The 13623-nt window shown below is 47.1% G+C and overlaps 2 long non-coding RNA genes across 2 annotated transcripts in view; one reads left to right on the forward strand and one right to left on the reverse strand.

Annotated features, from left to right (window-relative positions):
- Positions 1-711: 711 nt before the first annotated feature.
- On the reverse strand, positions 712-8693 carry LOC138920262 (uncharacterized). The gene is made up of 3 exons (XR_011431131.1): positions 8285-8693; positions 2835-2974; positions 712-1000 (listed from the first exon to the last, which is right to left on the reverse strand). It is a non-coding gene; the product is annotated as an uncharacterized lncRNA (long non-coding RNA).
- Positions 3986-13623, forward strand: part of LOC106782806 (uncharacterized) — a 52050-nt gene continuing 42412 nt past the window's right edge. Inside the window, exons 1-2 of the long non-coding RNA XR_011431128.1 lie at positions 3986-4333; positions 11099-11361. This is a non-coding gene — a long non-coding RNA (uncharacterized lncRNA). The remainder of the gene's footprint in view (positions 4334-11098; positions 11362-13623) is intronic.

Consider the following 13623-nt stretch of genomic DNA (forward strand, 5'->3'; position numbering starts at 1 on the left):
TAAACAATGAGGAGTTCACCATGCTCTCAGTACATGTTATCGTTATAGGGAATCATTTAATCAACAACAATAACGAAATCTTTCTCTCAAGTGTTCTCCATTCTTTCTTCCTTGCAAATGCCAGGACTAATAGAAAAAAAGTTCATAAACCTTAGGGTAGATTGCAAAAATGGCCACAATACTTTGCAAATTCTCCCAACAAGAGGTGAAATGCATTTCAGGCTGGCTTTGTGTCTTGCTTTGGCCAATAGAATAAACGACATTGGGAGAGTTCTAAGTCTAGGCTTCAAGAGGCCTCACAGCTTGTTCTCTTGCTGTTCTTGGAACACTGAGACTACCACCATGTGACCAAGCCCAGGCTAGTCTGCTAAATGATGAAAGACACATAGCTTAGTTGACTCCATTACCCTCAACTGACAGCCAGCTGACCCCCAGAAACAGAGCTTCCCCGCTGACCCACAGTATACATGGACAAATGAGTAAACCCAGCCAAGACCAGCAGGAGAACCGCCCACTTGAGGACAGCCCAACTTGCCAACCCACAGAATCATGAGCTAAGTAAATGGTTGTGTTAAGCCACTAAGTTTTGGATGGTTTGTTACATAGCTATGGATAACTGGTAAATATCTTCAGGGGGATGGTCAAGACTAATTAGAAGGTGTTTCATCTTATACACTGCCAATAGAAACACAGTTAAAATAACCAAACAGATCCCGTTGGGAGGTAGTGTATAATGACTGTCATGATATAGAGCAACATTTTTAGGAAGAACCATGCTGAGCAGGTATTTCCATAATGGATAGCTGTCTAAGGGAGAGATTGTTGAAGCTTGGTGATGGCAGTTGGTAGTGTTTGGTGGTAATAATTGTGAAGGTCCAGAATTTTCTCCAGTTCTTGAGGTACTGGTTCCCACAACTCTTCTTCCTGGTCGCCAAACAGGCTTTGCTCACCTATTCCTCTCATCTCAGTGTCACATCAACTCTCATGCCAAAGAAGTTACCTGTAGAAAAGTATTCAAATTCCCTCTATATTATTTGACCTCAAGAGACTTAGCTATTCCCTCTCATGTCCCAACACCATCCCATGTACACAATGCCATCCAGACCCATCCTGCTGGTCTAAACACATTTCTCTTTCATGCCTCCGTGTCTTCAAATATGATCCCCCTTCTTAATCTGGCAAAACCCCACTTATCCTTCAGAGCACAAATGCACAAGTTTTACCTTCTTTGGGAAATCTTCCTCACTGGATGACAATCGTCAACCTGTCTCAGCTCCTAGATCTCAAATATAGCATCTTGTCTCATTATGACCTGAACTTTTCTTGTCTCCTTGTCTCCTCTCCTAAACTTTTCTCCTCTCTGCTTGCAAGTAGAGTACTCATCTCATTTCTATTTAGGTCGAATTCCAGCACATGGCCTGGCATAGTGTAGAAATGCAAAAATATTCTTTGAACGAATGAATGAATGACTGAAAACTAATATTTGAACAGGGTTTTGCAGTATACAAGTATTTTTACATCCATTGTCTCATTTTCTAAATGAGGAAACCGAGGCTCAGAGCAGTTAAATGACTTGTTGGCTATTTCTTGGTAAGTGAGCAAAGGAGACAAGAATCAAGTCTTCTAAGTTCCCAAACCCAGGCTGTGTGATGCCTGTATAGTCATTCATTCATTTATCCATTCCATAAATATTTAATTTATGACCACTCTCTGCCAGATCTGCTCCTGCACATCTTCCCATCTTCCCTGAATGCTGCAAATCCTGCCAGGATCACTCTTCTCCACTTTCCTATCTATACCCTTCACATTCATCCCCCTGGGAAATCTTCACTGCACCCAGGCTGGGTTATGTACCTCGTCTCTAGTCCCACAAATTCCTGGATTTTCCTGTTGTATCCCTGTGTTCCCTACTGGGCTATGAGAAGCTTGAAGGCTCCCCGAAACCCCATTATGATCCCTATAACCAGCAAGTTCTTGGTTGGGGTAGAGTGAGGGCGCCATGTGAGTGATGAGGCTTGGGGTGGTCAGCAGAGGACAGATCATGAAGGGGCTTCTTAATCACGTGAAGGGACTTGGACTTTATCCCTCAGGCAGTCAGGAGCCAGGCAAGGGTTTTAAGCAGGTGAAATGTCATCATTTAAGGGATAGAGAAAGTGGAGCTCTTACAGGAAAATGAGAAAGGATAGCCAGAGAGGCTGGGAAACCAACACACAGGTCTTGGGAAACCAACACAAATGGGAACCTTCTAGCAGATAATGTTGGTGCTCTACACAGATCCCCTTGGGTCCTCAACTTCTCACTTCATGTGCTTTCCATGGTACTTGTGGCTTTTCTTCAGTGGCCTGCCTGCAAGCCACTGGACAATAGCACCAGTCCACTATGACAGACAGCCAGAAGTGTCTGGGAGTCGACCAATGATGGTTGGGTTGTTGGAAGGGAGACAGTGAAAGGCTAGCTCCACTCTTGAGTTGGGATGACTTACACTCCAGAGTTCCCCTGTAGGATCAGGCTAAAATCTACTCTGCAGGACTTTCCCTGAGATCCCACCTTGTTTGGCTTCTTCTCCTTCCTGTCCTGCTTTCTCTACTCCCTTACTGGTTTCTCTTGGAAGAATTTCCTTAATAAATCACTTGCACATGAATCCCCATCTCATAGTCTGCTCTGAAGAAGCCAACCTAAGGCACACACATAGGCACATACATTGATATAGAAATGGGCACAAACTGTGCTCATGCCCCAAAGCAGTGACTCAGAAGCACATACTGTCCCCCCCCCCACACACACACACACACACTCCTGGGCTGTGAACAGACACAGGGGACCATGGATCCTACCTCCTCCCCAGTGAGGATCGAACAATCCTGTGAAGCTGAAATGAAATTCTGCCTCTCTCATCCACGAGAGCTTTGTTGTAATCCTCCCCATCTGCAGAGCTTTTTTTACATCAGTTCTCTCAGTGAGTGTCCAAAATGCCCTGCAACATAGGCAAGGCATGCTTCAGCCCCACTCAGCAGATGAGGAAACTGAAGCTCAGAGTGATTAGGTGACTTGCTTGAAGTCACAGAGCTCCCTGGTTTCCTTGATTTCATTGTGTGATTTCCTTAATCATTCTGTTCCTCTGAGGGCTAGTGGATCTAAACCTAGGGAAAAGGCTCACACCTTTGTACTACAAGATGAGGATGAGCAGCACAAGGGAGTAAAAGGATCCTCGCATAGAAATCCAGTGCATCCAACCAAACCAAAGAGACAAAGGTGTCTGGGACTTAGTGTCAGGGCCAGACAGAGTACTTGAATGGGAAGTACGGAGGTTGAAAAAAACTTTGTGTCTTCAGGAATTTGTTGGCCAGTGGAAGAGCAAGAGTGTGCCCCAAAACAAACATGGGTGCAACTGGAAAACCACAAAGTGAATGAGGCTGCATGCTCAAAACCGTGATACAAAAAAGGACATTATGAAATAAGGCTGCTCAGCTTCTTCTGGCATCACAGTTCTAGCGTCACCTTCTCTAGAAGGTATTCCCTGGCCTCCTAGACTGGATGATCTGAGCCTCTCTTATGTTCTTATTATTTCCTTTTCCCCTCTCTCGCAACTCTTAATAGTTAGCAGAGTAATTTCAGTTTAGTATCTCCCTGACTAGACTGTGAAATCCATGAGCAGAGACTAGGTCTAAATCACTTATGAATCCTATTGCCACGTCACAAACTGAGCCATGATCCTGACCACAGTTTAGCCTCGCTCTGGCCATAGAATGGCCTTGGACCTCAGGTCTCATTTGGACTGTAATCTTGGCCACAGACCGAGCCCTAATCTTGGTCATAGTCTGAGCCTTGATCTTGGTCACAATCTGAGCCCTAACCTTGGTCCCAGCCTGAGGTCTGATCCTGGCCATATATTGAGGCATAAACCCAGCCCCAGACTGAGTTCTGATCTTGGTCATAGACTAGACCTTGGATCCATTTAATATGCCCATCCTTTCACGAGGAGCTCAGTCCAGCCAACCGCCTTGCTATTTAAACAATTCCTTGCATACTTGTTTGCCCCTCCTTATTTCACCTGTTTCAGCCTCACACCTCTGTTAGATCTTGAGCACCCCCAAGGCATGTCTGCCTCAAGGGCTGGCGCAGGGTGGGGCCTCTGTAGGCTGCTGACCAGGGCTGGTTCGCTGAGTGACCAGGCCCTGATGAAGATGTATTTACCATGGCTGCACTGGGCAAGAAGCAGGAACCAAAAAGGTCAGATCATAAAGGAACTTCTTGGCTTCGCCTACCCTGGCCATCCTGTGATCAAAGGACATTGGAGAAAAGATTTATCCTTTTACATACAACAGAATCCCAGGTAACAGAATCTGCTTTTCCTTACCCAAGAGCCTGCCGGAAGTGGGAGAATAGTCAGGAACTTGAGGACAAAGTGGGAAGGGGAACTTTCACCTTCCTGCGTAGAAAATTAATTATAAAATCAGATTGTGTTACCAGAATTGTTTCTATCTGTGTTTAAGGAACTTTCCATCTTCTGAATCTAATAGATGGAGCAGTCAGAGCTTGACTGCTACAACAGTTTTTAATTTGTTTGGAAATTAGTCCAAATAATGAAGAAATGCTTTTCAATACAACATGAAGGCAATACAATTGGCACGTCTCCTTTTAAACAACAACAACAACACAGTTCTCAACATTGAATAATTAAAGGAATGCATAAGTCAGAAACAGGTTGCAAACCTCTGGTTTGGAGGAATGCCACTTCTAAGTGGGTGCTAATACCTAATAAGACTTCATAGTTTAGCACTTTGGTGTCTGCATCATTTTTGTCCTTCAGAAGAGATGTGAGAGGAGGGTAGGTAACCTTACCTTCCATTTCAGAGAGAGGAAACTCAGGCTTGAGCAATGGAGTCATTTGCCCAGAGGCACACAGCTAAGCTAGTGCTCTCTGCACCCTCCAGGCTGTCTCTTTCTGGGTTTGGTAAAGGCTTTGCCTTAATAAGACACAGGTAAATGGCTTTCCCTGGTAATTTGTGGGTTTTATAAATGGGCGAATCAGGCAAGTGTTAAGGACGACTGGGGATATAGACAAAGTCTGTACATTACAGCCTCATAGCCCATTTCATGTAAAGCTGCATACCTGCCCCAGTCTTACCTTTACCAACCCACTGTGTGATCTTATGCATGTCACTTTTCCTCTCTGAGCCTCAGTTTCTTCCTCAGCAAATGGGGATAATATCTACCCCACTGATTTGTATGAAAATTAAGGATATTCTTACTATGTCAACAAATAGTTGTGAATTAGTTAATCAGTGGTTGTGAAGTCTTAAACATTGGTCAAAACCAAGGTGTTGGGGCTGGTCCCATGGCCGAGTGGTTAAGTTCACATGCTCCACTTTGGCGGCCCAGGGTTTTGCCTGTTTGGATCCTAGGAGTGGACCTGGCACCGCTCATCAGGCCATGCTGAGGCAGCATCCCACATAGCACAACCAGAGGAACTCACAACTAGAATATACAACTATGTACTGGGGGCCTTTGGGGAGAAGAAGAAGAAGGGGGGAAAAAAAGAAGATTGGCAACAGATGTTAGCTCAGGTGCCAATCTTTAAAAAAAATAACCCAAGGTGTTATGGCGACTAGAGCCATACCTGGCTCCCAGTGAGTCGCTGAGCTGTGATGTCTCAGGGTGTGCCCATCTTCAGGGTGAGGGGTAGCCCCGAGGTTTCAGGAGCCACGGAATGGCATTCCTCAGTGGGATCCTGAGCTTTGAGAGATCTCGTCCTAAAGCTTGGGAAAGTTTCCAAACTCATCACTGAAGAAGGGAGGGCACTTCTTGGTTCCCTGCTCCTTCTTCCACTGGGAAATTTCAGCGGATTAGGGGATGGTCTGCCGGGGCAGGCTTGCCTACTGGAGCTGAATTTTATTCTCTTTTTTCTGGATCCTGAGAAGTAGACCAGATTTCAACAAGCAAACAGCTGGATAACAGGTTTACCAGACAGAAGTGGCAGCCCCAGCAAATGTGCAGAAGTGCAGAGAGGGAGAGAGGGAGAGGCTGGGAGGGTGAGTGGGGCCCAGGTGGGACTAAGGAAGCAGACTCGTTCTTCTGACAATTAGGAGCCGTTGAAGAGTTTGGAGGAGAAGAGGGCATTTACTGATTTTCTGTTAGGCACTTTGCATATGTCAGCCATTTAACCCTGTAAGGTAGGTATCATCATGTCCATTTTACAGACTGTGAAACTGAAATTCAAAAGGCAGAAGTAACTTGCTGCAGTCATACAGTTCAGAAGGCTGAGAGCCAGGATTTGAGGATTTGAGGTTAGTTCTAATCAATTCCAAAGCTCTTGCTCTTTCCAGCACAACTTCCTGCCTCTCAGTGCAAAATGATGTATATTCAAGTGGGAAATTGTGAGGTCAAGTTCCTGGGAGTAGGGGCCATGAGAAGTTGGGCAGAAGGGGAGACCACAACTGCCAGCTCTTAATTTCCTCTGTTCCTCCCAACAGGAAGCACAGAGGCCTTCAATACTAGGTGTGCAAGACAGTACCCTCCCCTCCTTCCTTTCTCTCATCTTCTCACCCCTGCTGTCTGCTGGCTTCCCTCCCCCTCCAGCCCATTATCCAGGCTTTTTCGCCCTCTGAGATGTCTGAGGACAGCCTCTTTCAATGGCTGGGTCTAAGTCCTGATAAATGATTTGCATGCACAACACACAGCTGAGAAACGGTGGAGCTAGGCTGGAATCCAGGAAGTTAGAGCTTTCTGCATTGTACTGTTCTTACCGTGGCTAGCACATAGTAAGCGCTCAATGAACAGTAGCTCTTTTCCCTCCCTGCAGGAGCCAGTGTCCATCCCACTGGAGATTCAGAATTTCAGAGTCTGAAGGTACAATGGCACCCTCATTTCCTTTTGGAGGTGGCTCTTGTCACTGGCCAGATTTCAGCCTTTTCTGGAGAAGTAGGAGTGCCAGTGTCCGCAGCTTAGGCTGGGGAGGCTGTGGTCCAAGGGTTTGGCCCTGGATAGAAAGACGGTGGCTTGGGAGGCCCTGGCTGCTTTGCATGCGGGATGAGGGCTCCTCTGGTCAATTTGCTTTCACTAATGTCAGGCCCCCGTGGCGCCGTAGTCGGTTGCATAGCAACTGGCCGAGCAGCGCGGCAGAGGTGGCCATGCATAAAAGATGACACATGATGGTGGGGCGCAGGGTGATGATTTGCAAATTTAGATACAGTCACAGCAGGAATATGAACTGGGCACTTGACAGGCTTGGGATGGGTGGCTCTCTTTGTCCCCTCCCACCTCATTCAGAAAGCTGGGTTCCTACCATACTTACAGAGGTCTGAGGAAAGGGAGCAGAAGGGGACTTCAGCTCCCAGAAAGCCAGGGGCTGGGGTGGGGGGTGAGAAGCAAACAAGGTGGGCAGCAATGCCAGCATAGACAGAGGCTTAGGGTATCCTGAGGATCCATTTCAGGCAGCCTGGCTCCTGGAGACCACCCACTCCCCAGGCTCCCCTCCCGTGGAGGGGTGGTGAGAGCAGCTGGTCTGGACACCGCTCCTCTGCCAGGGTCTCCTCCTGACAGTTGCAGGAAGATGAGGTGTGCTGGACTTGGCATCCCCAGGTCTGGGTTCTGCTCCTAGTCCTGCCAGTTCCTGATACTGGGAACTTTAGCAGTTGACTTTAAAACACATTCAATTCAATCCATCCAATACCAATTGAGCACCTGCTATGAGCTGCACGCTTCCCTAGGGCCTGGGGACAATATTATAAAATACAGTCCCTGCCCTTCACAAGGAGCAATCATTGTGGTGGGAGAAACAGATGTTCAAATCAATAAATTATACTCTAGTGCACTGAGTGAAAACACAGACAGACTAGAGAGGAAGCAACTTCTGCTCTGAGTTTTAAAGGTAATATAGGGACTGGCCAGGAAGGCAAGGAATGGAGGGGAGCCATGATCTCAGCAGTAGGTGAAGGGAACCTGAAGGTACTTGATGTGGTCAGGGAGTAAAACTTAGTGTCTCGGGGTCAATGAGGACCTGCCTGGTAATCTCAAAAGGTCCTCCTGGGTGTGTGGGTTCATCTTGCCCAGCCATCACCTCACCATGCAAGGGAGGAGTCCACTCTACGAAGGAGTAACAAACCATTCAATCATTGATGACCACTTGGAAGTTCCTGGAAATCCCTCTCCCTAACCCCAGTTCCTTATGTTAGGAGGAAGCAGAGCCAGAGAAGGAGAGGGACTGGCAGAAGCCACCCCCTGACCTAGGTGGGTGCAGAGGAAGGAGAAGAGGGAGAGCAGTGAGTGGCAGGGAGTTGGGTACCTGTCAGAGACGATCCTGAGGTTCTGACGTGATGGGGAACTTGGTGGTTTCACAAATAGAGACAGGCTCCTTCAGGAAGAGCTGGTCCGGCAAATAACTCCAGTGCAAATGCCCCCTTCGAATGGAAACTCCAAGAGGGCGGGTCCTTTTTTCGTCCTGTTTGACAGCAACAGTGCCAGGTGCTTCCTGAGTAGCTGTTGAAGGAATTACTTCTCGCTTCCTCGGGGCTATGACACCTCTTATTTTATTCGATCCCCTCCCCATCTCAGAGGTAGGTATTGCAACCTCATTTTTCAGATGAGGAACCAGCTCCGAGAGGAGTGGGAACTTGTCCAAAATCACACAGAGTGTCGGATGTCGACCCCAGGTGTTCTGACAGCTCTGCCATGCCTCCACACCTAGGACTTCTGTTTGTGTCGATGGCAACAGACAGATTATGATGTCATGGGTTCGGCCCAGAAAGTTGGATTTGGGGTCAAGACTGAGGAATAAAATAGTCCAGAAAAAAAGATGTAGTTTGGCTAAAAATTTTGTGTGGGCTTCCCTGAATGGAATCATAAATCAAAACGGAAACTCTGACCAGGCAAGGTGGCTTCCCTCCTGCCCATCACAATTTTTCATCACTCATGAGAACCATGCAGGAGTTCAAACTCCAGCTCTGCCACTTATTTGCCAGGTGACCTTGGGTATTTCATTTTGCCTCTATTTCTTGGTTTCCTTGTCTGTAAAATAAGGACACTAGTAGCATCCACCTTATGAAGTTGTGATAACTGAATAAATCAATATATGTAACCTGCTTAGAACAGTGCCAGGTATGTGGTAAGTGCTTAATAAAGGTTTGAAGTTATACTGAAAATGTAGTAATTATTATTATTGCTGTGGAAGAACGCAGTTCAGCTTGGACAGAAGTTAGAAGATGGAAGGTGGGAAAAGGCCTCCAAGGGATCTAACAACATGAGTTGAACCTAGAAAGACATAGGAGTTGGCAAGATCAAGTAGCGGAGGCAGGGTTTTCCAGACAGGGGGAATAGTAGGTGCTAAACCTCAGAAGCTCCAACCCTTTACGCAGCAGATGAGGACACTGAGGTGCAGAGAGGGTAACTTCCCTGTTGAAGGCCATGCAACAAACAGCAGCAGAGCCAGGCTGGCGTCCAGGCCCAGACCTGAGGGGAGAGGAGAGCTCTGGGAACCCCAGGAGTAGGGCCTGCAGATGAACAGGGCCTCACCCCTCTCTGCTGGGGCTGTGTCTGGAGGGTGCAAGGCAGGGGGAAGGTGGAGGGGTGAGGTGTGCCTTCCTCAATGTTCAAGGAGTCAAAGAAGGAAAGCTAGGTCCTGCTTGACCTTTGAGCTGCCCCCTGGGGAGAGGGGAATGGCAACTCTTACACGGGCTGCAGGGGCTGGTGCTTGGAGCCTCTGGCAGCTGAGGGGCTCTCTGAACTGCCAAATAAACAGTCAAGCACTGGCCCCCTGTGAGGATGTGTGATGCGTTATTTGCAGATCCAGAATCTGAGCAGGGGCCTTATCAGTCTAAGGTGCCCAGACAAGGCAGGTGCCTCCACAGTCCACATCCCCCTGTGTGGTGCCTGTGCATTTCCAATCACCCTTACAACCTTTACAGGCTCTGGCACCTGTGAGGGGCTGGACAGAGAGTCTCACCTGGAAGGTCCCTAGGTGAGTCCTTGACTGACATGAGCCCAAGAATTTTGGTCTTAGAGACAGACTCTCTCCTAAGATGTGCTCTGGCTGCTCCTGGGGAGTGAGTCATGGTTGCCAAGGGGACTGGTAGCTTCTTGGGGACAATTGTTGCAGTCTAGAATAATGCACCAAGGGTTCAAATCTCTGCTCTAACCCCTCCTGGATGTCTGATCTTGACTTACCCTTCCTCCCTTTCCTCATCCATAAAATGGGGATAATAATAGCTCCAACCTCAGGACTTCAGAAGAGTAAATGAGGCTGTGCATGTAAAACACTCGGCAAGTGAACGACCTGACACAAAGGAGGTTCTCAGCCAGTGTTAGCTATCAGAGTAGGATCTCAAACTTCAGTCACACTCCAACGCAACTCGGCAAAAAGATGGCATTATTTTTTCTACTGATGATCTGACCTTCCTTTTGAGCCTCCCCTCTCTGTCTCTCTGCTAGTTAGTGGGGAAAAAATATAGCTTTTAGTTCCAGCCAAGATAAAATTCTGGCTATTTTTTTAGTGTCAGAGGCTACATATTACTTCATCTTTCTCTTGGAATTCCTTCTGGAAGATTCTCAACTTCACATTAGTCAAACTGGGCAAGGCTCATGTACTTGGAGAAGCAAAAGAGAATAACGCATTAGCAATTTTGAAAATATTGCCTCTGCTACCCTTTTATTATGATGATAGTGATGCAGATCTCCCTGCAGCCGCTTCAGGCTGTGGTTAGGGCTGCAGCCCATCTTATACCCCAAGGCCACGAGGCACAGGCTATGCAGTGCAGAACCGCTGGAGTAGCCCCTCAAGGGCACCTGGCTGCACTTGCAGAGGCAGCTCGTCACAGAAGCCCTCAGCAGACGGCCCCTAGTCCCTACACAGGCTCCATCTGCACCCACCACTGCTGCTCCCTGTGCCAAGGGAACCCACTGCCTCCTCAGATCCAGCCACCTGATCTCCAACTGCCACCCTGGTCTCATTCTCAGAGCACTATTCAGAGACTTCTTTTAGGAATAGTTAACAGACAACAGCAGCAGCTCCAGGGGCTTGTGTTATATTTCGTTATTTTTTTTAAAAACCAAAAAGGCAAAAAAAAACCCACTTCCTTCTCTCCTTCTGGAAACTCTTCTCTAGGTCAGCATCCACTGTCTCTCACCTGCCAGCCATAGAAGCCAGACTCACAGTCAGCTGGAGAGTACCGAAGGGCCCTGGAGGAGCTAACTGATGGGGGCCTCCCCACGGATGCTGCTGCTGGCTGAGGCTGGACCCTGAGGAAGCAGCCTGCAGCTACCTGGAACTCCATGTCTGAACAGTGTCCCGTGCCATGTGCCTGCAGTTCCAGCCCGGACAGTGGCTGGAGGAGCTCCGGGCCACTCTGACTCACGTGATTTTAGGTGGTATGTAAAATGGTTTGAGGTGACCTTTAGCAAGCTACTGGCCCTCTCTGTGCCTCAGTTTCCTCTTTCTAAAATGGGAATAATGTTACACCACATGGGGTTATGATACAAATTAAATGGATGGAATGAGTTAATTTTTTGAAAAGCCTTTAGAACAGCCTCTGACACATAGTACGTGCTATGTAAATATTTGTTAAACAAATAAACTGCAAAGGTCATAGCATTAAACAGCACTGAGTCATATACTGAGAAAGAAAGTGATTCCATTTAACTCCTCTTTCAGTCTGTCTGATTACATCAAGAGGTACGTTCACGTCGGTTTTGCATTAATATGTCCTGAGCATATCTCTAATACTTGCTTTTTTCCTAAATAAGGGCCAGGCTTCAGACTCTGGTGGACAAGGACTCCTCTAGAATGTAATAATTTTGTTTTGTTTTCAATGTAATTAATTTTATGTTTACTTTCTACTCCTGGTAAGTAATATTAGTTTTCTACTTACGTTAGTGATATAAAATTTATTTAAGATAAAAGTGAATAAATTTAAAGAAAAAAAAAGTAAATAATGTTATTGGTGACTTATGGACATGGCAAAAATAGTGATACTGGGAAGTAAATCCTGGAAGTTAGGGAAACACAGCAATGAAAAATTTGTCATCTATCTATCTATCTATCTATCTGTTATTTATCTATTTATACTATCTATCTATCATCTATCTATAATGTCTTTGTATTATCTATCATGTATCTATCATCTGTCTCTATTATCTATCAATTATCTATCTATCTATCTATCTACTTATCTATCTATCTTATCTTTTCTCTCCCTCTTATTCTCTCTTTAAAATCCCTAAAAGGAAGAGGGGTAGGGATGTGGATTTTCAGATCCACTTTGAGGAGTGCCTTTCTCTGCTCGTGTTCCACATAGACACAGCCTGGCACTAGCTACCCAACTGTACTAGTGTGTGTGGCCCAGCACTCCAGACACGCCTTAGGCTGCTGCCTTGTAAGCCTCCGCCACTGCAGGTCTCGCTCCCCTCGCTCGCTCTCCCTCTCTTTAAATCTTCCTGCCTGGAAGAGTGGCTGTAAATTGCCACATTAATTTCCGAATCAAGCCAAGTTCCATAGTAACGGAGCAGCTTCCAACCCGACCTGAAAAGATTCATTAGGAAGTTGATTTGCTAAGTGCCCTCAACTTACTCCTTCAAAACAACAGCTGCATTTACCCAATTCTGATAGCTCTCCAGGGGCTGGGGCTCTGAGTAGCTGTGAGCCTGACACCCGGGTTCCCAGTGTGTGCTTGAGCTGTTGGGGTGAGGAAGTTGGGGATTGTTCAGGAGCAGTGGAATGTAGACCTCAGGTGGACATTGGAAATTCGGGTACGTTAGTGAGGGGGCTGCTGATCTGCCCGCCCCCTTCGAGAACTCCTGGGTGTCTCCAAGTTCTATTTGCGGGCAGACTTGCTAGTCTTGCTGGGAAAGGTGCCTGGGAAATGCTTCAGGACTGACAGTCAGGTCCCAGGATGCTGGGATTGTGACTTTGGGGCAAAAGTTGGGGCACAGGACACCTCAACCTCTGTATGTCCGGGGAGTGACTGAGTAGCCAGGGCACATATTTCCTGGTTAAAAAGGGCTGGTAAAATATTTGTTTTGTAAGGTTCAAAGTCATTTTCAGTGTAAACTGTCCCCAATAGACTATTGTTTGGAAGCCTCCATATTCTCATCTAAAAATGGGGACAATAATACCTTCTCACAGGGTTGCTGTGAGACCTGAATGAGATGGTGTGTGTGGAGCACTGAGCACAGCGCCTGGCATGAAATTACTTCTAGCTGTGATGATGACGATGATGAGATGATGAAGGTCCGCATTTCTGACAGCAGCACCACCATCTACCCCTCCCTCCCCCTCCCTCAGCACTCCCTCACTCAGCAAGGGAACACATCCTGAAGGTGCCCCTTCCTGGGCATCTCTGCATTCCACCGCCTGCTCTCCTTCCCCCTGCCCTGCTGAGGCTGTGGTCAATTTCATTTGCATGCTGGGAACAGCTTCCCAAACAATGTCTCTGCCCCCGTCAAAGCTGAGAGGGGCAAGTGGAGCAATTTCTTCTCCCTCCCCACTCCTTTCCCTCTAAGCAGTAGTGGTTAAGTTTAGGCTCTGGAGTGGCTAAAGCTCCAGGGAACACAGATAGAGTCGGATCAGGATCCACCACTCACTAGCTGTGTGAATTTGGGCAAGGGACTTGACTTCTCTGAGCCTACGTAAAA

This window comes from Equus caballus, chromosome 2, assembly GCF_041296265.1.
Source record: "Equus caballus isolate H_3958 breed thoroughbred chromosome 2, TB-T2T, whole genome shotgun sequence".
In the NCBI taxonomy this organism is placed as follows: domain Eukaryota; kingdom Metazoa; phylum Chordata; class Mammalia; order Perissodactyla; family Equidae; genus Equus; species Equus caballus.